Source organism: Ranitomeya variabilis, chromosome 4 (assembly GCF_051348905.1).
Source record: "Ranitomeya variabilis isolate aRanVar5 chromosome 4, aRanVar5.hap1, whole genome shotgun sequence".
Taxonomy (NCBI): domain Eukaryota; kingdom Metazoa; phylum Chordata; class Amphibia; order Anura; family Dendrobatidae; genus Ranitomeya; species Ranitomeya variabilis.
The window spans coordinates 254,972,276-254,991,155 of record NC_135235.1 but is presented as its reverse complement, the minus strand read 5'-3'; the positions used below and the strand labels follow the sequence as shown (position 1 = coordinate 254,991,155).

Below are 18,880 nucleotides of genomic sequence, written 5' to 3'. Positions count from 1 at the left end.
TTGGAGACCTCCTCCGACCACAACTTGGGATTTGCTCCCTTCTTGGTGAGGGCAACCAAGGGAGCTACCAAAGATGAGAAGTGTGGGATGAACTGGCGATAGTAATTAATGAACCCCATAAAGCGCTGCACTGCTTTAAGAGAATGGGGTTCTTGCCAGTCCATTACAGCCTGTAGCTTGGCAGGATCCATAGCCAATCCCTGGTCAGAGATGATATAGCCAAGGAAAGGCAAAGACTCCTGCTCAAACACACACTTCAGTTTGCCCGTAAGAGGTCAAAAACTTTGCAAACATCTCTCTGATTTGAGTCAATATCTGGAGAGTAGATGAGAATATAATCCAGATAGACTACGACCGAGGTGGTGAGCATCACCCGGAAGATGTCGTTCACAAAGTCTTGGAAAACGGCTGGGGCATTACAGAGTCTATCAAAGAGCTCAGATATCAAGGGCAAAGGATACTTATTCTTAAGTAATGGCGTTAAGACCCCAGTAGTCTATGCATGGACGTAGTTCTCCCCATATTGACAGCAGCATCAGAGGGGCTAAACGCCCACGATCAATGCTAGCAGGGCGTCACCTCTCATATTGAGTTGACACCCACATTTGATCGTGACGGTGCTTTGTGTGAGCTCATATGATCCCACAGCACTGTACATATATGGCGCATGTTGGGAAGGGGTTAAGAAAGAAGTGTGTAAAGACAGAAGACACAACCTTCAAAGAAATCATGCATTTTGGAAATTAAGAAAAGTAAACACTGAATCAGAAGGCAAACATTTTAATAAAATTCACAATACTAATAACAATACCACACACAATACAATACAACCACTCACCGATTCATCAAACCTACATACTAAAGATGACCTGCTAATAGTTGTTATCACATTTTACTGTCTTTAAGTATAACAGCAGCTCTAGAATGTTGTCTTTATGTTTTTTTTATCTATTTTGAAACACTACTGCTTTTGACAGAACAAACTTGACATTTCAGTCTGTCTTAAAATATTGTGCACAGGGCAACAAGCTCAGAGTACAAAACCAGCACTAAAACTACATATAAATTATGCAAAAGGAATCAATGAAGAAAGTAATGCAATAAAAGGAACAAATAATGTCATGTCAAATGCATACAGGTTGCTGGGGAGAGGATGTATGCCTACAAAAAAGTGCTGAATGATTGCCCACTGTCCTTAAAAGGTGATGATACCTATGGTGATAATTACAATCAGTTCCTTCTATAAAATCTTGCAATGGCTTTAAAATATAACACATTAAGTAGCAATGAAGAAAGTGTTTAAGTAGGAAAGATGGATATGCTTCTTAGACCAGCTAATTTTCCTTACTGCTCAGTTCACAGATCTGGGGGTATGACCTAGAATAATGGCCCAACAGACGGAACTTGATAACATTTCACCTGAGAAGAGCTGACAAGTGTCCATTCAGTTTTTAGTATATATAACAGTAAAGGCATAACAATCATTTCCAAACCATGAAATCTTTGAGATCTCTTAGAGCCACAATTACAAAAAATATATAATGTGACTCATTAGAAACACATATATAAGACACTTTATAAGCGTGTCCCGAGGAACACTCCGGTATAAAACATCAGAAAATATAAAAAGAAGTATTTTGCTTATAAAAAAGAAAATACTGGAGAGATATCAAATGCAGACATTTTAACATTAAAAACAAAAACACATACAACAAAAAACTGGTACAGTACAAAAATTGGCCACCAGCTACAAAAACTTTCTCCTGCAAGTAGTTAACTGAAAGGTTTTTTTCCGTTGAAAACACAGATATGGCATCCACCGAGTGTTGTCCTGTCGCGTCTTCTTTATATTATTGCCAAGAAGCTGCAACTGAATAAAGCTGTGCTTCAACCTTATGGCTTTCGGCCTATAGTATCAGATATTAACCCTCCGTCAGACGCAATATAGATTCTCGTCAGTTCAGGCGCAATGTGCCTGACAAGCACAGGTCAGAAAACCACCTATAGTAGCTACATATTTCAATTTCAGGACTATAGAAGTAGTCAGTGACCTTCATAGGAATGTATTAAAAGAGATTACACCAAATCAGATGCAAAAAAACCCATTTATTAACCATAAACTTATTAAAACTAAAAGTACCACTTTTCGGTAGTAACGCCAAATAGGCTCCAGTTATCTTTACTTAACTATTGCTTAAATATTAAATTATGGCAAAAAACTTAAAGGATATTGCACTTAGATGTTACTTAATTATTTTCTACTCATCTTCAGTGGTTTCAATTGCAGCAGAAGCAGCACAGGTACACTTAGAAAAGCAAGGCTGGCAGACGAAAGTTGCATGGGAAAGGCAGATTGATTCTTTACATATTTTGCAGTCATATTTAGAAAGCCTTCTGAAACCAGATACAAATGAGCAGGTAGTACAACTGCGTCTTTTAGAAGGTGGTAGAGTCGGTGTTTGTCCTGGAACGTCCGTGGGACGATATCTCTTCAACCGGAGTTGCAGGGCAAGGGGCATTCCAACCGTCTTTGTACTTCTTAGGCTTAGCTCTCCACTCACCAGTTCATTAGCCAATTGTTTTAGTTACATTCTTCTGCGCATTTGTTTAAGTTCATTACTGAGGTAAATTACTTGTGAGTTGATGCCACCCACATTCAGCATTGTAAAGAAGATTACCATCGGCCAGCGTTTGGTATTTCGACTTACATTGAAATTGCCACACATTTGGTCAGCAGTGTCAACGCCGCTTTTGGTCAAATTATAAAAAGTTATGATTTCTGGTTTCCTTAGCTCCCCAGACTCTGGATCAATGGTGTAATCATTATGTAATGAAGAGACCAAAATCACATTTTTCCTCTCGCGTGGGATGTAAGAAACTAAAATCTTTCCATTACTGAACCCAAACATAGTGCTATACTGTTGTTTGCCTTTTGTATATAGAAAATCTGGCGGCAACTGCCTTTTTTTTTTTCTAACAGTTCCCACATATGACAGCTTTTTCGTTTTTAAACAATCAATCAGATCAAAGTCAGTAAACCAGTTGTCAGCAGTGATATTTCGACCAGATCCAAACATTGGCTCAGCAATTCTCTTTACCACATCACTAGGCTTGTTGCTCACATTGAAAGGACCTGGTGGCTGTCTTCCACAATAAACTTCCATGTTCATAATGTACATCATCCTTGCATCAACCATGGCAAAAATTTTAATTCCATATTTGTTTGGCTTCGATGGTATATATTGCCGAAAACCACATCTTCCACGGAAACCTGGAAGCATCTCATCAATAGTGAGGTTTTGCCCCGGGCAATAGCTTTTTTGAAAATTCATAATAAATTGTTGAAATATGTCCCGAATTGGTGCAAGCCGGTCATAACCTTTTTGTTCTGTCCGGGTACTTCGATCATCGAAACGGAGGCAACGGATCAGGACTTTGAATCGTTTCAGATTCATCACAAGGCTGAATTTTTCGATGCCATCACCGTCTGTCCCCCACAGCTCCTCCACACTTTGCCTATTTGATCTGAAAGCACCAGCTAGGTATAACAAGCCAATAAATGCCTTGAGTTCAATCACATCAGTGTTTTTGATGTCCCTCTCTCTGGAGAATTGCTCTTTGATTGTGTCAATATACTGGTTAGTGAACCGAACAATAGTTTCCAACATGCTATCTGTAATTAGATTACTCCAACATTCCACTGCAGTTTTAGCTTTTCTAGCACTTCCAATAACTCCAGGAAGGTGTGTAATAATATTGTGGGATTCTCTGCGCTGTTTGTTCTTGGGTGCCTTTTTGTTCCACTTTGTATTTTTATCTTTGCCCAAATAATAAGCTAGATCTGTGTCTGTTTCCTCTGTATCAGTGTCATCACCATCCTGCTCTGTTCCAGAATCAGTGTTACATTCTGCTACCTCATCTTCAGATGAAATGTCACTAGATTCCTCTAAATCCTCAGTTACTGCTGGTTCTTCCTCATCATCTTCTAACAAAAAAATCTTCATTTCTTCTAAATGAAGGGGTTTAGATGAATCATACTGTTTTCTGGCCATTGCAGCAGAAAATCTGAAGCAAGAGAGAAAGAGTATGTGTTAGGGCGCAATGTGCCTTAGAAGCCACCCTCCTTTTGTCTAAGAAAACAGTACTTATGTACACTAACTTAGCATTAATCCTTCATAAAACAAGCTAAATACACAATCGTGATGAATAAAAAAAGAAAATACTAACCTTTCAATTTGTGTTGAAATCAGGCGCAATGTGCCTGAGAAGCCAAAGTGTTGATATCTGCTCACTAGAAGGTCTGCTGAGTCACTGTGATATCAGGTTTCACAGAGCCTGTAGAGTCAGGAGATAACTAGGATGGGTGGGGTTTTCTGATAAGTGGGCAAGGAGAGAGAAGTGAAACTAATTACTGTGTGCCTGTCAGATGTATTGCGCGTGACGGAGGGTTAGGGTACCGTCACACAGTGCCATTTTCATCGCTACGACGGCACGATTCGTGACGTTGCAGAGTCGTATAAGTATCGTTCCAGCGTCGTATACTGCGGTCACACGTTGCAATACACGGCGCTGGAGCGATAATTTCATGACGTATTTGCGATGTAGAAGCCATTGGTTACTGTGCGCACATCGTATACAACCTGTGTCACACAATGCAATCATGCCGCCACAGCGGGACACTAGACGACGAAAGAAAGTTTCAAACGATCTGCTACGACGTACGATTCTCAGCGGGGATCCGGATCGCAGTAGCGTGTCAGACACAACGATATCGTAAATGCATCGCTGGAACGTCACGAATCGTGCCGTTGTAGCGATCAAAATTGCACTGTGTGACGGTACCCTAAAACTGCATTTGGCCTTCAACTTAGGTTACGGCCTACTAACGGTGTCTGCCCCTCCCTGGTGTTGTCCTCAACTGAATAAAGCTGTGCTTCAACCTTCTGTTCCAAATTACGATTTTTAAAAATGAAATTGGCTGTTCCGGCCTACTAAAGGTGTCTGCCCCTGCCTGGTGTTGTCCTCAACTGAATAAAGCTGAGCTTCTACCTTCTGCCTCTTATTAACTGCTGTTTTTTTAAAAAATTGGCTGTTCCGGCCAACTAAAGGTGTCTGCCCCTGCCTGGTGTTGTCCTCAACTGAATAAAGCTGAGCTTCTACCTTCTGCCTCTTATTAACTGCTGTTTTTTAAAAAAATTGGCTGTTCCGGCCTACTAAAGGTGTCTGCCCCTGCCTGGTGTTGTCCTCAACTGAATAAAGCTGAGCTTCTACCTTCTGCCTCTTATTAACTGCTGTTTTTTAAAAAAATTGGCTGTTCCGGCCTACTAAAGGTGTCTGCCCCTGCCTGGTGTTGTCCTCAACTGAATAAAGCTGAGCTTCTACCTTCTGCCTCTTATTAACTGCTGTTTTTTTAAAAAATTGGCTGTTCCGGCCTACTAAAGGTGTCTGCCCCTGCCTGGTGTTGTCCTCAACTGAATAAAGCTGAGCTTCTACCTTCTGCCTCTTATTAACTGCTGTTTTTTAAAAAAATTGGCTGTTCCGGCCAACTAAAGGTGTCTGCCCCTGCCTGGTGTTGTCCTCAACTGAATAAAGCTGAGCTTCTACCTTCTGCCTCTTATTAACTGCTGTTTTTTTAAAAAATTGGCTGTTCCGGCCTACTAAAGGTGTCTGCCCCTGCCTGGTGTTGTCCTCAACTGAATAAAGCTGAGCTTCTACCTTCTGCCTCTTATTAACTGCTGTTTTTTTTAAAAATTGGCTGTTCCGGCCTACTAAAGGTGTCTGCCCCTGCCTGGTGTTGTCCTCAACTGAATAAAGCTGAGCTTCTACCTTCTGCCTCTTATTAACTGCTGTTTTTTTAAAAAATTGGCTGTTCCGGCCTACTAAAGGTGTCTGCCCCTGCCTGGTGTTGTCCTCAACTGAATAAAGCTGAGCTTCTACCTTCTGGCTTTTATTAGCTGCTGTTTTTTAAAAAATTGGCTGTTCCGGCCTACTAACGGTGTCTGCCCCTCCCTGGTGTTGTCCTCAACTGAACAAAGCTGAGCTTCCACATTCTGGCTCTTATTAACTGCTGTTTTTTAAAAAAATTGGCTGTTCCGGCCTACTAAAAGTGTCTGCCCCTGCCTGGTGTTGTCCTCAACTGAATAAAGCTGAGCTTCTACCTTCTGCCTCTTATTAACTGCTGTTTTTTTAAAAAATTGGCTGTTCCGTCCTACTAAAGGTGTCTGCCCCTGCCTGGTGTTGTCCTCAACTGAATAAAGCTGAGCTTCTACCTTCTGGCTCTTATTAACTGCTGTTTTTTTAAAAAATTGGCTGTTCCGTCCTACTAACGGTGTCTGCCCCTGCCTGGTGTTGTCCTCAACTGAATAAAGCTGAGCTTCTACCTTCTGCCTCTTATTAACTGCTGTTTTTTAAAAAAATTGGCTGTTCCGGCCTACTAAAGGTGTCTGCCCCTGCCTGGTGTTGTCCTCAACTGAATAAAGCTGAGCTTCTACCTTCTGCCTCTTATTAACTGCTGTTTTTTTTAAAAATTGGCTGTTCCGGCCTACTAAAGGTGTCTGCCCCTGCCTGGTGTTGTCCTCAACTGAATAAAGCTGAGCTTCTACCTTCTGCCTCTTATTAACTGCTGTTTTTTAAAAAAATTGGCTGTTCCGGCCTACTAAAGGTGTCTGCCCCTGCCTGGTGTTGTCCTCAACTGAATAAAGCTGAGCTTCTACCTTCTGCCTCTTATTAACTGCTGTTTTTTAAAAAAATTGGCTGTTCCGGCCTACTAAAGGTGTCTGCCCCTGCCTGGTGTTGTCCTCAACTGAATAAAGCTGAGCTTCTACCTTCTGCCTCTTATTAACTGCTGTTTTTTTAAAAAATTGGCTGTTCCGGCCTACTAAAGGTGTCTGCCCCTGCCTGGTGTTGTCCTCAACTGAATAAAGCTGAGCTTCTACCTTCTGCCTCTTATTAACTGCTGTTTTTTTAAAAAATTGGCTGTTCCGGCCTACTAAAGGTGTCTGCCCCTGCCTGGTGTTGTCCTCAACTGAATAAAGCTGAGCTTCTACCTTCTGCCTCTTATTAACTGCTGTTTTTTTAAAAAATTGGCTGTTCCGGCCAACTAAAGGTGTCTGCCCCTGCCTGGTGTTGTCCTCAACTGAATAAAGCTGAGCTTCTACCTTCTGCCTCTTATTAACTGCTGTTTTTTTAAAAAATTGGCTGTTCCGGCCTACTAAAGGTGTCTGCCCCTGCCTGGTGTTGTCCTCAACTGAATAAAGCTGAGCTTCTACCTTCTGCCTCTTATTAACTGCTGTTTTTTTAAAAAATTGGCTGTTCCGGCCTACTAAAGGTGTCTGCCCCTGCCTGGTGTTGTCCTCAACTGAATAAAGCTGAGCTTCTACCTTCTGCCTCTTATTAACTGCTGTTTTTTTAAAAAATTGGCTGTTCCGGCCTACTAAAGGTGTCTGCCCCTGCCTGGTGTTGTCCTCAACTGAATAAAGCTGAGCTTCTACCTTCTGGCTTTTATTAGCTGCTGTTTTTTAAAAAATTGGCTGTTCCGGCCTACTAACGGTGTCTGCCCCTCCCTGGTGTTGTCCTCAACTGAACAAAGCTGAGCTTCCACATTCTGGCTCTTATTAACTGCTGTTTTTTAAAAAAATTGGCTGTTCCGGCCTACTAAAAGTGTCTGCCCCTGCCTGGTGTTGTCCTCAACTGAATAAAGCTGAGCTTCTACCTTCTGCCTCTTATTAACTGCTGTTTTTTTAAAAAATTGGCTGTTCCGTCCTACTAAAGGTGTCTGCCCCTGCCTGGTGTTGTCCTCAACTGAATAAAGCTGAGCTTCTACCTTCTGGCTCTTATTAACTGCTGTTTTTTTAAAAAATTGGCTGTTCCGTCCTACTAACGGTGTCTGCCCCTGCCTGGTGTTGTCCTCAACTGAATAAAGCTGAGCTTCTACCTTCTGCCTCTTATTAACTGCTGTTTTTTAAAAAAATTGGCTGTTCCGGCCTACTAAAGGTGTCTGCCCCTGCCTGGTGTTGTCCTCAACTGAATAAAGCTGAGCTTCTACCTTCTGCCTCTTATTAACTGCTGTTTTTTAAAAAAATTGGCTGTTCCGGCCTACTAAAGGTGTCTGCCCCTGCCTGGTGTTGTCCTCAACTGAATAAAGCTGAGCTTCTACCTTCTGCCTCTTATTAACTGCTGTTTTTTAAAAAAATTGGCTGTTCCGGCCTACTAAAGGTGTCTGCCCCTGCCTGGTGTTGTCCTCAACTGAATAAAGCTGAGCTTCTACCTTCTGCCTCTTATTAACTGCTGTTTTTTTTAAAAATTGGCTGTTCCGGCCTACTAAAGGTGTCTGCCCCTGCCTGGTGTTGTCCTCAACTGAATAAAGCTGAGCTTCTACCTTCTGCCTCTTATTAACTGCTGTTTTTTTAAAAAATTGGCTGTTCCGGCCTACTAAAGGTGTCTGCCCCTGCCTGGTGTTGTCCTCAACTGAATAAAGCTGAGCTTCTACCTTCTGCCTCTTATTAACTGCTGTTTTTTTAAAAAATTGGCTGTTCCGGCCTACTAAAAGTGTCTGCCCCTGCCTGGTGTTGTCCTCAACTGAATAAAGCTGAGCTTCTACCTTCTGCCTCTTATTAACTGCTGTTTTTTTTAAAAATTGGCTGTTCCGACCTACTAAAGGTGTCTGCCCCTGCCTGGTGTTGTCCTCAACTGAATAAAGCTGAGCTTCTACCTTCTGCCTCTTATTAACTGCTGTTTTTTTTAAAAATTGTCTGTTCCGGCCTACTAAAGGTGTCTGCCCCTGCCTGGTGTTGTCCTCAACTGAATAAAGCTGAGCTTCTACCTTCTGGCTCTTATTAACTGCTGTTTTTTAAAAAATTGGCTGTTCCGGCCTACTAACGGTGTCTGCCCCTCCCTGGTGTTGTCCTCAACTGAACAAAGCTGAGCTTCCACATTCTGGCTTTCGGCCTATACTATCAGATATTAAACTGCATTTGGCCTACTAGTGTGGTTAGGCCCTTGAAACAGTGTCTGCTGCTCTTGGGTTTGCTACTCCACTGAACAAAGCAATGCCGCCTGTTTAGTCCTGTTACCAATTTTGAACTGCATTTAGCCTACTTTATTCTTTGGCCCTATATCTGTTTCCTCCTCATCCTGCCCATTGCCCAGCCACTGCTAGATGAGTCTGCTGGTACATTGACCTAGACCACTACATTCCCCTTGTACTCTACACAGCCAGAATCTGACCCTGCTGAAAGTAAGGTTCCCCTTCCCGCATGTTATACCACCTTACACGGGGACAAAGAGGAAGGTGCAGATGAAAGTGCAGGTTCCTTCATCAGGTGGGGGGGCATACTCGTTGGCGACGTCACTGGCACAGGGCCCCTCAGAGTACGCAAAAGTGTCGCTGCTGGTGGGAGGCGCCCCCGCCATGCAAACACACCGCCGTACTTTGAGGGGCCCTGTGCCAGTGCCAATGCAAACGAGTGGGCCCCCCCTGCTTGCTCAGGATCACAGCACTTGCAACGTTGAAATACTTACCTCTCCCTGCAACACCGCCGTGACGTAGTCCGCATTTCCTGGGCCCACGAAAAACTTGAGCCAGCCCTACTCCCCCCACAACTTTTGCCAAATGACCCCCAATTTCCTATGCCCAACTATTATTATAAAGTTAATTAAGATTGACAAGCTTCAGAAACAAGAATGGATGTTTTTGGCATTAAAATGGGCACTGTAGGTGTTTTCCTGGCCTCCACTCACTGCCGACTATGCTTCCCCATTGACTTGCATTGGGTTTCGTGTTTCGGTCGATCCCCGACTTTTAGCGACAATCGGCCGACTGCACTCGACTCGACTCTGGACAAAATCGGGTTTCCCAAAACCCTACTCGATCTTAAAAAAATGAAAGTCGCTCAACCCTAGTCATAGGCATTTCTCTTCCTCCAAACATGGCGGGTCGAGTTAATGCTAAAGACTTAAATTTTTGTCTCATCTGACCACAGCACCTTCTCCCAATTACTTTCAGAATCATCCAGGTGTTCATTGGCAAACTTCAGACGGGCCTGCACATGTGCCATTTTGAGCAGAGGGACCATGCGAGCACTGCAGGATTTAAAACCTTTATGGCGTAATGTGTTACCAGTGGTTTTCTTGGTGACTGTGGGCCCAGCTGCCTTGAGATCATTAACAAGTTCCCCCTGTGTAGTTTTAGGCTGACCTCTCACCTTCCTCATGATCAAGGATACCCCATGTGGTGAGATTTTGCATGGTGCCCCAGATTGATGTCGATTGACAGAAATTTGTATTTCTTCCATTTTCTTACTATTGCACTAACAGTTGTCTCCTTCTCACCCAACGTCTTACTTATGGTTTTCAGAAACGAAGACAAAGGTGAAAGGCACTGCCCAAAACTTATTAATAGAATAAAAGCTGGTATTTATAAGTCATCTTTGTCCAGAACAGCCACACCTAAGATTCCGGGTGCAACTCTATAGAAAAACAGATGTGGTCCATAGAATGAAAAGAAGAAAAAGCGGAATGCACTCACCGATCTCAAAAAAACAGCTTTATTCAATCTTCATGGATAAAACTTCATGGCCGGGGGAAGAGGAGTGGAGCTCGGGCGAGCAGGAGGAGACGACGACCGTTTCGCGCAGTGCTTGCGCTTCAACGGGTCTGCAGCCGCACACTCCGGTCCCGAGTGCCAGCGGCAGTGCCGGGTATTGAGGTGCGAGACTCGTGCGAGTTTCTCGCTAGTGTTACCCCAGGCCTTAAACGCAATATCTGTTTAATTTTTTAAAAAATGACCCAAAAAAAATGGCGTGGGCTTTTTGCCACTGCACTTGGGGACATTTTCAAAGTTTTCCCAATTTTTCGGACTGACTGACCTTCACTTCTTAAAGTAATGATGGCCACTCATTTTTCTTTACTTAGCTGCTTTTTTCTTGCCATAATACAAATTCTAACAGTCTATTCAGTAGGACTATCAGCTGTGTATCCACCAGACTTCTGCACGACACAACTGATGGTCCCAACACCATTTATAAGGCAAGAAATCCCACTTATTAAACCTGACAGGGCACACCTGTGAAGTGAAAACCATTCCCGGGGACTACCTCTTGAAGCTCATCAAGAGAATGCCAAGAGTGTGCAAAGCAGTCATCAAAGCAAAAGGTGGCTACTTTGAAGAACCTAGAATATAAGACATATTTTCATCTATTTCACACTTTTTTGTTAAGTATATAATTCCACATGTGTTAATTCATAGTTTTGATGCCTTCAGTGTGAATTTACAATTTTCATAGTCAAGAAAATACAGAGAAATCTTTAAATGAGAGGGTGTGTCCAAACTTTTGGTCTGTACTGTGTATAATATATATATATATATATATATATATATATATATATATATATATATATATATATATATATATATATATATAAGCTGAAGAGCCCGGCGTTGCCTGGGCATAGTAAATATCTGTGGTTAGTTATAGCACCTCACTTCTCTTATTTTCCCATCACGCCTCTCATTTTCCCCCTCACTCCTCTCATTCCCCCCTAACACTTGTCATTTCGACCTCGCATCTGTCATTTTCCGATCACTCCACTATTTTCCCTCACTCCTCTTATTTTGCACTCACACCTTTTCATTTTCACCTCACACCCCTCATTTTCACCTCACACCTCTCATTTTCCCCTCAGTATATACATGTTTGTCATCTGTCTTATATATAGTATACACCTGTATGTCATCTCCTGTATATAGTATATACCTGTATGTCATCTCCTCCTGTATATAGTATGTACCTGTGTGTTATCTGCTCCTGAATATAGTATATACCTGTGTGTCATCTCCTCCTGTATATAGTATGTACCTGTATGTCATCTCCTCCTGTATATACCTGTGTGTCATCTCCTCCTGTATATAGTATATACCTGTATGTCATCTCCTCCTATACATAGCATATACCTGTGTGTCATCTCCTCCTATATATAGTATATACCTGTATGTCATCTCCTCCTGTATGTAGTATGTACCTGTATGTCATCTCCTCCTCTATAGTATATACCTGTGTGTCATCTCTCCTGTATATAGTATATATCTGTGTGTCATCTCCTCCTGTATATAGTATATACCTGTGCGTCATCTCCCCTGTAAATAGTATATACCTGTGTGTCATCTCCTCCTGTATATAGTATATATCTGTATGTCATCTCCTCCTGTATTAGACCTCGTTCACACTTATTTTGTCAGTATTTTTACCTCAGTATTTGTAAGCTAAATTGGCAGCCTGATAAATCCCCAGCCAACAGGAAGCCCACCCCTTGGCAGTATATATTAGCTCACACATACACATAATAGACTGGTCATGTGACTGACAGCTGCCGGATTCCTATATGGTACATTTGTTGCTCTTGTAGTTTGTCTGCTTATTAATCAGATTTTTATTTTTGAAGGATAATACCAGACTTGTGTGTGTTTTAGGGCGAGTTTCATGTGTCAAGTTGTGTGTGTTGAGTTGCCTGTGGCGACATGCATGTAGCGACTTTTGTGAGATGAGTTGTGTGGCAACATGCGTGTAGCAACTTTTTGTGTGTCGAGTTGCATGTGACAGGTTAGCGTAGCAAGTTGTGTGCAGCAAGTTTTGCGCATGGCGAGTTTTGCGCGTGGCGAGTTTTATGTGTGGTGCCTTTTGAGTATGTGCAAGTTTTGTGTGAGACAACTTTTGCATGTGTTGCAACTTTTGTGCATGTGGCAATTTTTCCGCGTGTGCAAGTTTTGCGTGTGGCGAGTTTTCCATGAGGTGAGTTTTGCACGTGTGGCGAGTTTTGCATGTGGAGAGTTTTGCGCGTGGCGAGTTTTGAGCGGCGACTTTTGTGTTTCGACTTTTATGTGGCGAGGTTGGTGTATGTGTGGTGAAATGTGCGCTGAGGGTGGTATATGTGTTCGAGCACGTGGTAGTGTGTGGCGCATTTTGTGTGTGTGTGTGTTCATATCCCCGTGGTGGTGTGGTGATTATCCCATGTCGGGGCCCCACCTTAGCAACTGTACAGTATATACTCTTTGGCGCCATCACTCTCATTCTTTAAGTCCCCCTTGTTCACATCTGGCAGCTGTTAATTTGCCTCCAACACTTTTCCTTTCATTTTTTCTCCATCATGTAGATAGGGGCAAAATTGTTTGGTGAATTGGAAAGCGCGGGGTTAAAATTTCACCTCACAACATAGCTTTGACGCTCTCGGGGTCCAGACGTGTGACTGTGCAAAATTTTGTGCCTGTAGCTGCGACGCCTCCAACACTTTTCCTTTCACTTTTTCCCCATTATGTAGATAGGGGCAAAATTGTTTGGTGAATTGGAAAGCACGGGGTTAAAATTTCACCTCACAACATAGCCTATGACGCTCTCGGGGTCCAGACGTGTGACTGTGCAAAATTTTGTGGCTGTAGCTGCGATGGTTCAGATGCCAATCCCGGACATACACACATACAGCTTTATATATTAGATATATTGTGGTAAAGCGACCCCTGTGGCAGCTAGGGGGCGCTGTGTGTGCTCCTTGAGATATGCATTGAGGCATATATATGGTGTGCAAGGACCTGTGGTGATGTCACTCTCACCTGACTAGCCATGTGACAGGTACCTGGGTGTGGTTACACCTATGTAAAGGAGGTGTGTGGAGCACATGGTGGAATGGGAATGTGAGTGTTAGTGAGTAAGTGTCTGTCAGGGTGGACACACTTCCGTGTGTCCTGACAGGACACTGCAGAGTGGCCTGGGTGCTGGACGGTTTCAGGTGGGGACAGACGTCCTGGAAGCACACAGTGCCCATTCCAGGCTGGAGAGCCTGCGTGCTGGACATAGCACGGACGGTTGGTGTTGGAGGCTCATGCGAGTGGAGTCGTCCTGGAAGCACCTGGAGACTGTAGACCTGGGAGGTCTGTGTTGAGGACCTGGGACTGACCTGAAGTCAGTGTGAGTGTGTGGGACGGATGGAGATCCATGTATGATACTGACCGGGGTCAGTGAGAAACGTCTGATGGATACCTCCGTGGAGGAGTGGTATCCGGGAAACCTGTGTGGCACCAACAGGTAATGGGAAGGAACCGTGTGATACTGACCGGGTCAGAGTGAGAGACATTGTGTATGGGCACCTCGGAGGCCAAGGGGTGTCCAGGAACCCGTAAAGGTTGCCAACGGGTAACGGTCTGAAAACCGTGTATAATGCTGACCGGGGTAAGAGACGAACTGTGGTAAAGATGAATATTTGCAGACGGTGTTTAATCTGTTACCAAGTTCCTGTGGATATGGTTTACATTGTGTGAAATAAACCGAAAAGACTGTGTTTCGATAGAAAACCGTGCCCGAATGCTTTGATTCTGCTGCCAATCGAGTGTTCCCCAAGACACGTAGTAGGCGCTATGCTACAATATATATATATATATATATATATATATATATATATATATATATATATATATATATATATATATATATATATATATATATATATATATTATATTTTTACAAACAGGTGCACAGAAGTATGTAATACACATAGATGACAGTAAGTCTGCACACATTTTATTACTTACATATGATGTCGCTCTGGCAGGTGCATTCTCCCATCTTCAGTCCTCCTTCAGCACTTTGGCTATGTTCACACGCTGCGGATTTTGCTGCGGGTCCGCAGCGGGTTCCCATGAGTTTACAGTACAATGTAAACCTATGGGAAACGCAATCCGCAGTGCACATGCTGCGGAAAAAAATGCGCGGAAACGCAGTGGTTTACATTCCGCAGCATGTCAATTCTTTGTGCGGAATCCGCAGCGGTTTTACACCTGCTCCATAATAGAAACCCGCAGGTGTAAAACCGCAGTGGAATCCGCACAAAAACCGCGATTAATCCGCAGGAAAAACGCAGTGTTTTTGCCCTGCGGATTTATTTAATCTGCTGCGGAAAAATCCGCAGTGGACCATTCTACGCGTGCACATACCATTACTGGCCAGATCTCCAGCTGTCACCACCTCCTTTTGCCTCTTCACTACCTCTGATAGCGGCAGAGAACAGCCTCCCAGCAGTCAGTGAGTCTGACACTTCTCCTCCTTCCTTCTAAGTTCTGGCAGGTATCTGACCCATGTGAACATCGGCTATCACGTCACTCTTCCCTCGGGACTCACTAAAAAGAATTAAGAAAAGGAATAAAGAAAAAGAATGAACATAATAACTTATAGGTCCAAAGAGATGCAGAGGTATTATAGATTTCTTATGCATCTTAGATACAGCATGAAATGAACATGATTTATATGTAGACAATTAGGAAATCAACACATTCCCCATATAAAGAGGTGTATATTATATTCCCTGAGCTTTATAGGTGGGGGATGAACATAAAATATATGTAGATAATAGGAGAATGAACACATTCCCCATATAAATTATTTTTATATAGCACTAACATATTCCACAGCGCTTTACAGTTTGCACACATTATCATCACTGTCCCCGATGGGGCTCACAATCTAGATTCCCTATCAGTATGTCTTTGGAATGTTGGAGGAAACCGGAGGACCCGGAGGAAACCCACACAAACACGGGGAGAACACACAAACTCCTTGCAGATGTTGTCCAAGGTGGGATTAGAACCCAGGACTGCAAGCGCTGCTATCCACTGAGCCACCGTGCTGCCCCACCCATAAAGCTCATGGACTGTAATATACACCTGTATATATGGGGAATGTGTTCATTTCTCTATTATCTACATATATTTCATGTTCATTCCCCACCTATAAAGCTCATGGACTGTAATATACACCTGTATATATGGGGAATGTGTTCACTTCTCTATTATCTACATATATTTCATGTTCATTCCCCACCTATAAAGCACAGGGAATATAATATACACCCGTGTATATGGGATCTGTGTTGATTTCCTAATTGTCTACATATAAGTCACGTTCATTTCATATCCAAGATGCATAAGAAATCTATATTACCTCTTCATGTCTTTTGACCTATAAGTTATGTTCATTCCTTTTCTTCATTCTTTAGTACGTCCCGTCATGTACACTATATACTATATTCATACTAGTATATACTCTATATACTGTTACATACACTATATACTGTATACAGACACTTACCTTTGCTGTCGTCGGTCTTCAGAAGCAGTCGGGGTCTTCACACACCTGCCGCCCCCAGTACAGCACTGCTGCGTCCAAAGCGCTGCTGGTTCCTGGCCGTGGGGACATAGCCTTGTACAGGTGACATTTATCTTGCGGAGGCTCGTAGCCTTTCATGGGTGATATTTATCTTGTGGAGGCTCGTAGCCTTACACGGGTGATATTTATCTTGCGGAGACTCGTAGCCTAGGTGATATTTATCTTGCAGAGGCTCGTAACCTTACACGGGTGATATTTACCTTGCGGAGGCTTGAAGCCTAAAGGTACCGTCACACTAGGCGATATCGCCAGCAATCCGTGACGTTGCAGCGACCTGGATGGCGATATCGCTGTATTTGACACGCAGCAGCGATCTGGATCCCGCTGTGAAATTGCTGGTCGCTGCTAGAAGGTCTGCACATTATTTGGTCGCTAGGTCGCCGTGTATCGCCGTGTTTGACAGCAAAAGCGACGATACCAGCGATATTTTACACTGGTAACCAGGGTAAACATCGGGTTACTAAGCGCAGGGCCGCGCTTAGTAACCCGATGTTTACCCTGGTTACCAGCGTAAAAGTTAAAAAAACAAACAGTACATGCTCACCTGCGCGTCCCCCAGCCTCTGCTTCCTGACACTGAGCGCCGGCCCTAAACTGAAAGTGAAAGCAACAGCGGTGACGTCACCGCTCTGCTGTTAGGGCCGGAGCTCAGTCAGCGTCAGGATGCAGAGGCTGGGGGACGCGCAGGTGAGCATGTAATGTTTGTTTTTTTAACTTTTACGCTGGTAACCAGGGTAAACATCGGGTTACTAAGCGCGGCCCTGCGCTTAGCAACCCGATGTTTACCCTGGTTACCCGGGGACCTCGGCATCGCTGGTCGCTGGAGAGCGGTCTGTGTGACAGCTCTCCAGCGACCACACAGCGACGCTGCAGCGATCGGCATTGCTGTCGCTATCGCTGCAGCGTCGCTTAGTGTGACGGTACCTTTAGGCCTCTTTCACACTTCAGTTTTTTCGCGTCAGTCTAAAACCGCCAGTTTCCTCAAATAACGGATCCGTAATTTTTTTTTTGGCGGATCCGTTATTTTCCCATAGACTTGCATTGGCGACGGATTGTGACGGATGGTCGTCAGTTCCATCCGTCATGCGACGGATCCGTCGAAATTTGGCGGACGTTGTCTAGATATAGACGGACATTGAAACGTTTTTTGTCAACGCCGAAATGACGGTTCGCAGCGGATCCATCGCGTCCGTCATTCCATAGAATGGCCGCCTATGGTCGCAACCGTCATTTCGGCGGATCCGTCGCCCCAATCCGTTTTTTCAATTGCGCATGCTCCAAAAAGTAGATATTTTTCCCAGACAACCCCCAAGTAACGGATCCGTAAAAAAAAACGGATCCGTTGGAACCGTTTTCTCAACAATTGTGACGGATCCGTCGATCCGTCACTATGTCGGAAGTGACTGACACCAAACAACTGAAGTGTGAAAGAAGCCTTACACAGGTGATAAATATGTTGTGGAGGCTCGTAGCCTTACATGGGTGATATTTATCTTGTGGAGGCTCGTAGCCTTACATGGGTGATATTTATCTTGCGGAGGCTCGTAGCCTTACATGGGTGATATTTATCTTGCGGAGACTCGTAGCCTTACATGGGTGATAAATATGTTGTGGAGGCTCGTAGCCTTACATGGGTGATATTTATCTTGCGGAGGCTCGTAGCCTTACATGGGTGATATTTATCTTGCGGTGGCTCGTAGCCTTACACGGGTGATATTTATCTTGCGGAGGCTCGTAGTCTTATACGGGTGATATTTATCTTGCGGAGGCTCGTAGCCTTACATGGGTGATATTTATCTTGCGGAGGCTCGTAGCCTTACATGGGTGATATTTATCTTGTGGAGGCTCGTAGCCTTACACGGGTGATATTTATCTTGCGGAGGCTCGTAGCCTTACATGGGTGATATTTATCTTGCGGAGGCTCGTAGTCTTATACGGGTGATATTTATCTTGCGGAGGCTCGTAGCCTTACACGGGTTATATTTATCTTGTGGAGGCTTGTAGCCTTACACGGGTGATATTTATCTTGCGGAGGCTCGTAGCCTTAGGCTACTTTCACACTAGCCTCCGTCGCAATACGTCGTTTGGAGAAAAAACGCATCCTGCAAAAGTGCTTGCAGGATGCGTTTTGTCTCCATTGGCTTGCATTAGCGACGGATTGCCACACGTCGCATCCGTCGTGCGACGGATGCGTCGTGTTTTGGCGGACCGTCGGCACAAAAAAACGCTACATGTAACATTTTTTGTGCCGACGGTCCGCCATTTCCGACCGCGCATGCGCGGCCGGAACTCTGCCCCTCCTCCCCGCACCTCACAATGGGGCAGCGGATGCGTTGAAAAACTGCATCCGCTGCCCCCGTTGTGCGGCGCTTTCAACGCTAGCGTCGTTGCGTCGGCACGTCGCATTGCGACGTGCAGTGCACGACGCTAGTGTGAAAGTAGCCTTACACGGGTGATATTTATTTATATATTTACATTTCCGTAGGTGATCCGCGGGCATCAGTGCACACATAATGGACATGGGGTTTCTTGAAATCCCCTCACTATGCTGTAACATCTGGACGCTGCTGATGTATACAGCGTTCAACCCGCAGCATTTACTGACCGTGGGAATACAATACCCATAAAATATAATGGGTGCAGAATCGCCTGCGGTCTAAAGCCGTCAGCAAACGT

The 18,880-nt window shown here is 44.0% G+C and overlaps 2 protein-coding genes across 7 annotated transcripts in view; one reads left to right on the top strand and one right to left on the bottom strand.

Annotated features, from left to right (window-relative positions):
- Window positions 1-16,319, bottom strand: part of LOC143764197 (protein kinase C delta type-like) — a 74,620-nt gene extending 58,301 nt beyond the window's left edge. The window contains exons 1-2 of one of the 2 annotated variants that reach the window (XM_077249541.1): window positions 16,128-16,319; window positions 14,978-15,160 (exon numbers count right to left, since the gene is read on the bottom strand). The gene's annotated coding sequence lies outside the window, so the exon portion shown is untranslated. The remainder of the gene's footprint in view (window positions 1-14,977; window positions 15,161-16,127) is intronic. The other variant, XM_077249542.1, reaches the window with a different exon arrangement.
- The window catches only part of VSIG10L2 (V-set and immunoglobulin domain containing 10 like 2), a 221,818-nt gene that overhangs the window by 119,214 nt on the left and 83,724 nt on the right, over window positions 1-18,880 (top strand). The window lies entirely within an intron of this gene.